At 44.6% G+C, this 5,881-nt stretch overlaps 1 non-coding gene across 1 annotated transcript; it reads right to left on the reverse strand.

Moving 5' to 3' along the window:
• Positions 1-3,678: 3,678 nt before the first annotated feature.
• Positions 3,679-3,750, reverse strand: trnae-uuc (transfer RNA glutamic acid (anticodon UUC)). The gene has a single exon. It is a non-coding gene; the product is annotated as a tRNA-Glu (tRNA).
• Between the last annotated feature and the right edge of the window lie 2,131 nt (positions 3,751-5,881).

A 5,881-nucleotide genomic window follows, 5' to 3' on the forward strand; every position in this document is an offset into this window, starting at 1 on the left:
CGAAGCAACACTTACTACATGACTGTAAGCATAACTTTGAGGTTATTCGAAAGTTTCACTCCATTACTGTTAGCATCATCTTGAGTTCATTAGCAATTCTTCTGACATCACTGTAACATTATTTTGAGGTTCGTAGCGACTCTTACGACATTATTGTTGCATTATTTTAAGGTTCGTAGCAACTCTTACAACATTACTGTCAGCATCACTTTGAGTTTATTAGCAACTGTCACTACATCACTGTCGCATCATTTTGAGTTCATTAGCAATTCTCACTACATCACTGTCCCATCATTTCATATCATAAGCAATTCTTACTACATCACTGTCACATCATTTTGAAGTTCGTAGTAACTCTTACTACATTACTGTTGCATTATTTAGAGGTTAGTAGCAACTCTTACTACATGACTGTCAGCTTCACTTTGAGGTTATTCGAAACTTTCACTACATTACTGTTAGCATCATTTTGAGTTCATTTGCAATAATTATTACATCACTGTCCCATCATTTCAAATCATAAGCAATTCTTGCTCCATCACTGTCACATCATTTTGAAGTTCGTAGTAAGTCTTACTACATTAGTGTTGCATTATTTTAAGGTTCGTAGCAACTCTTACTACATTATTCAGCATCACTTTGAGTTCATTGGCAACTTTCACTCCATTACTGTTAGCATCATTTTGAGTTCATTAGCAATTCTTACGACATCACTGTCGCATCATTTTTAGATGATTAGCAATTCTTACGACATCACTGTAGCATTATTTTGAGGTTCTCTCTGACCACATGACTGTCAGCATCACTTTGAGGTTGTTCAAAACACAACACTTACTACATTACTGTAAGCATCACTGAGTTTATAGCAACTATCACTACGTTACTGTTAGCATCATCTTGAGTTCATTAGCAATTCTTCCGACATCACTGTCGCAATATTTTGAGGTTCGTAGCAATTTTTACTACATTACTGTCGCATTATTTTGAGGTTTTTAGCAACACTTACTACTGACCCTGGTCGGAGAGTCTCTGACCAGCTCTCCTGCTCTCTTTCCTCCTACCAGTCAAAGCAGACATCTTCACCTACTGATCTTGGATCTGCTGCCCGTTCCTGCCTGGTAAAAGAAGGAACCAGCACCTGGTTCTCCAGGCTGAATGAACTCCAGGACGTTGGCCGGCCGTGTCAGTTGGAACCTTTTTTGTCCAAATAGAGAAAAAATAAGTCTGATTGTTGATGAAAGATGTCATCATGGCTTTGAAACTGTGGTTGGGGACCAGCCAACATGAGCACATTCATGGAAGAATCGCAGTAAAAACAGGAAGTGTCAGTTAGCAAGTACTCACCAGTCTGTCACTATCATACTTGATTCTCGTGGAACAAAATGGCTGCTGCTGACTGTGCTGCCTGGTGGAGGATCACTCTTCACCATCCTCTCAGGCCTTGATGGAACCAAAAAGGCCAGTTCCTGGAGAAGATCTTCTAGGGGTCCAGGTTAAAGCGGTGCCCCAGCTGGCACCAGGCGCTGACCCAGGTCCTGCATGGGAGATACTGTCAGTTCTGTTCTGCCCTGCTCACAACCACAGGCTGGTGTTGAGGCCTGCAGCAACCAGGGCCCCAGTCACCAAGAGTATAAAGGCTGGTCATTGTGGCAGTGGGAGGAGTCAAAATGAAGACAGACCAATGTGAGCAGGACGTTCCTGGAGAAGTCAGAAGAACTTGACCATGTTTCCTACAGTACCCAGGAGGCCTGGTAGTTGTTGAAGGAAGCTCCAAAAGCAAAGAGCAGACAGCAGGACATCAAAAGAAAAGATCCAGACATTAAAACTACAAGTAGAAAGAAGAAGAAATACTAAAAGCTTTGGAAAGATACTACAAGGTTGGATATACATTATTATATACACTACTATTCTCATTGACTCCTAAAGAGGGACAGGAAACATTAGAATGTGGATCAGATCAGCTGATTTCAGTGTTGAGTCCATCCCTCCATCCACTTTCTGTTCTTATTCTTTAAGGGTCATGGGGGGGGGGGGGGCGATCCCAGGTGACATTGTTCAAGAGGCAGGGTTCACCCTGGACAGGTCACCAGTCCATCAGGAGAAATGAGGTGGTCGGTTTCATGCAACCTAAACTAAAACATTAGTCGGATCAAATTCAGATTAAAGCAAGAGTCTCCAGATCAAAGTCAGAATTCCTGATGATGTCATCAGGGCTTTGACAGTAGCTAGAATTCTGTCTTTGATCTCAGGAGGACATGAAAGAAACACAATTTAGAAAAGTATATGAGACCACGGCAGCATGATTGGTCAGTGGTGAGCACTGTGGCCTCACAGCAAGAAGGTTCTGGATTTGAGTCCAGGCTCGGGTGCAGAATCTGCATGTTCTCCCCGTGCATGCGTGGGTTCTCTCTGGGTACTCCGGCTTCTTCCCACCGTCCAAAGACATGTAATTTGGGATGAGGCTGATTGGACACTCTAAATTAACTGTAGATGTGAGTGTGAATGGTTTTGGCGACCTGTCCAGGGTGAACCCCGCCTCTGGCCCGTAGATGCTGGGATAGGCTCCAGACCCCTCGACCATCAACGTGGGTGTTTTGTTAATTGCATGCCACATGAAATTATTAGTGGTCACTTTTCTAGCAACTGTCTCACAGTGGCAAGACAAGAACACTTCTACTTTTGATGATGACAGTTTGTTCAACACTGAACTTCATCCAGTACCATGTTGTCAAACACTGGAACCTCCACAGCACCTGAACAGGGACTTGAACCCTGGACCCTCACATTAAAAGTCTGATGCTCTACCGTCTGAGCTCCTCAGGCTCTTTCTACAGCATTGAGACAGGAAAAGAAACACCTGTGAAGGTCAAACTGATGCTTTCTTGACTTGTTCAGTCCTCCATGTTAAAGTCCTCCATGCTTTTGATTGGCTCTGATTCTCTGTGGAAAAATCCAACAAGAGGCTCCAAAAATGTCCTGAATGTCACAAGAATGCACAGGACAAGATGTTAGTTTCCTTCATGTCTGCAGTTCCTCCACTGGAAAGTAAAGTCAATGCTGTTCCTCTGCTGAAACCTGGGATCGGACCAGGGACCTTTAGATCTTCAGTCTAAGGCTCTCCCAACTGAGCTGGTTCAGTTCTGAGGGAGGGCCCTGCTTCTCTCATTTATAATCTCTTCCACTCTCACTAGAACTAAGAGAGGATTGGAGCTTCTGAAGTCCTGACACAAATCAAACCAGGGACTTTGAACTACACAGTGAAGGAGTTGGTCATCAAGGTCGATGGCAGCTTATTAAGTTCTAGCTTTGATCAAATATAAGAAATGTAAATGAATTCAACATTGATTGCATTTCCCTCCTTTCTTTGGTGCAAGGAACCGAGGACCAGAGCTCTAAGTTTTCCAGTTCCTACATCAGTGAATGGACTTTCTGTGCTGCAAGGAACCAAAGCTACGAAGGAGGATTACAGTTTGTCCTTGCAGGAGTCAGTGACTTCATAGAGTCTAACAAAGGGTTGAACCTGAATGAGACAGTCACCCTTCAACATGGGGCCATGGCAGAGTGAACCAAGAACACTACAATGGGGGTGAGAGTGGAGCCATGATGGATTCACAGTTCATCACCTCCACCATCATGTGGACCACCTGATCACCTCTCCCTCAACCTCTAAATAACTCATTCCCTGACCGGGAATCGAACCCGGGCCGCGGCGGTGAAAGCGCCAAATCCTAGCCACTAGACCATCAGGGACCACACTGAGCTCTCCAACAACAGAGACTATAGACAATGACTCAAGAACACAGGACTCTGTGGTCTCAGCTTGAGATACAGAGGGTCCACCAAGACCACCAGACACCTCAGCCCCCTAAAGACAGTCCACCCCGAGGATCAGCTTCTATCACTCAGTGGTCCAGAACCATGATGAAGCCTGATCAGGAATGTGAGCAAAGCTCTTGGAACAGGCCTGCTGCCACCACAACTAAGATCCTGCAGGTCACTAGAACTCCAGTGTCCAGCTGACAAGTGGACTTTCCTCTGATCTGTGGTGGTGCTGAGTTTAGCAAACACCTCCAACAAGAAGATGAAGGAGGCCATCAACTCCTCCAAGCTCAACATCTATACTGGCTTTACTGGGAGGTCAGGAGGTCAAAGCAGACCTTCCACCTCAGATGGTTTCTACTCACAGAGATGAGGGACCAGTTCAAACCAGCTCCCTGGAGCTCCCGTAAGCCATTGTTCCCCTCAGCAAACATCTGGATCTGGACCTGCACCGGTGCTGACTTGTGTCTTGAGTCCCCAGAGTTTGTTGAACCAGAGAAGCTTCAACTGGTGGCGGTCGTACAACCAAGCGTGAAGGTGAGCCTGCATTGTCTGATCTGGAGCTAACAGGAATTAGCAAGTTAGCAACGGTTCTAGAGTTGCTGCTGAGTTGAATTTGAATTTATTTGTTGAAATGTTCCAGTTTCTATGAGGTCAGGGAAGACTGGTGTGGATCTAAAGGTCCCTGGTTGGATTCCCACCTCCCAGCCATTGGTTTGGCTCATTGGAACATTTTCAAACCCTGGTTGCTCAGATTTTCCATTAATTTGATCATGACTTCAGACAAATGTTCTGTTTATTAATTAAATAATCGCTTCAGTTATGAATTTAGTGAGTCAACCAGACTTGGTCAATGATAAAAGTTAGTCTGGTCATTATTCAGTTTCCAGTCAGTAGGGACACACACACACACACACACACACACACACACAAACACACACACACACACACACACACACACACACACACACACACACACACACACACACACAGCCTGTCTTCAGTATAAAATGGTCTGTCACGTTCTCTCATGTTGGAAGATTTCTCTGACTCCATTGTGAATACAGAGATTCTTCATCTGCCACCTGAGTCTTGATCCACTGATTCCTCTGATCCACCTCTTTCTGCTCCAACAAGGCTGACATGGATCAGGTGGGTCCATGTCAGCCAACCAGGAGGTTTCTCCTCTCAGTTAATTTTCTTCATCCCAGTTTAGATTGATTCTCCTCAGCCTGATGAAGGAGCATCTGATCAGGTGTTTGGGTGCTTGTTGGTTGTAATTCCATAGATTTTAATCTCAGATGTTATAGAATTAATAATGCAATGGCAGTCCTGCCAAGTGACATCACTGACATGACAGGATGGCCCAGTCATGTGACTGAAGGAGCTGAGAGCTAAACATCATTGTTGATGGTGTCTTCCACTGTAGTCAGCAGCCACAACTCCCCTATCAACACCTGTCAGAGACCTGCTGGAGGCCCCACTGAGGTTTGAACTGGGATCACTGGATTCAGAGTCCAGAGTGCTTACCATTCCACCATGGAACCATCAAAGATGAAAGGTGTGAGACAAACTATGGCACTAATCATGTATGAGGGACTGCAGTGGTTTTCTGGATCTAATTTCCACAAACAAATGATGATTTGGGGAAAGGTCTGACAAAGTCTGACAAACATACCCTGATTTTTTCACAAACAAATGATGATTTTTAGACAGTGACACAGGGCTCTTATTTTGGAGGGCCATCAGGATGTGAAATATCCCAGACCTCTGAGATCAGAGCGCTCACTTTGATCTCAGGGTCCTGAATTTGGAGGTTCCTTCTTTGGTCTCCAAGTTCTAACTCCCATCTGACTGAATCCTTTTTTTAATGAGCTCCTCAGACCCTGATGATGTCAGGAAGAAATCCAGACATTCAGTTCTCATCTCAGCTGTTCTGACTGAGACATCAAGCAGTCAGGAAAAAAGTGTTACGACCCAAAGTGGGACCTTTACAGGAGCTAACAAAGTGTCTTTTTTCCTAAACTACTTGAGGAACTGGTGAAACCAGTAAAATATGCAT

Source organism: Aulostomus chinensis, chromosome 1 (assembly GCF_037954235.1).
Source record: "Aulostomus chinensis isolate RoL2024-O1b breed Wild chromosome 1, RoL_Achi_v1.0, whole genome shotgun sequence".
In the NCBI taxonomy this organism is placed as follows: Eukaryota; Metazoa; Chordata; class Actinopteri; order Syngnathiformes; family Aulostomidae; genus Aulostomus; species Aulostomus chinensis.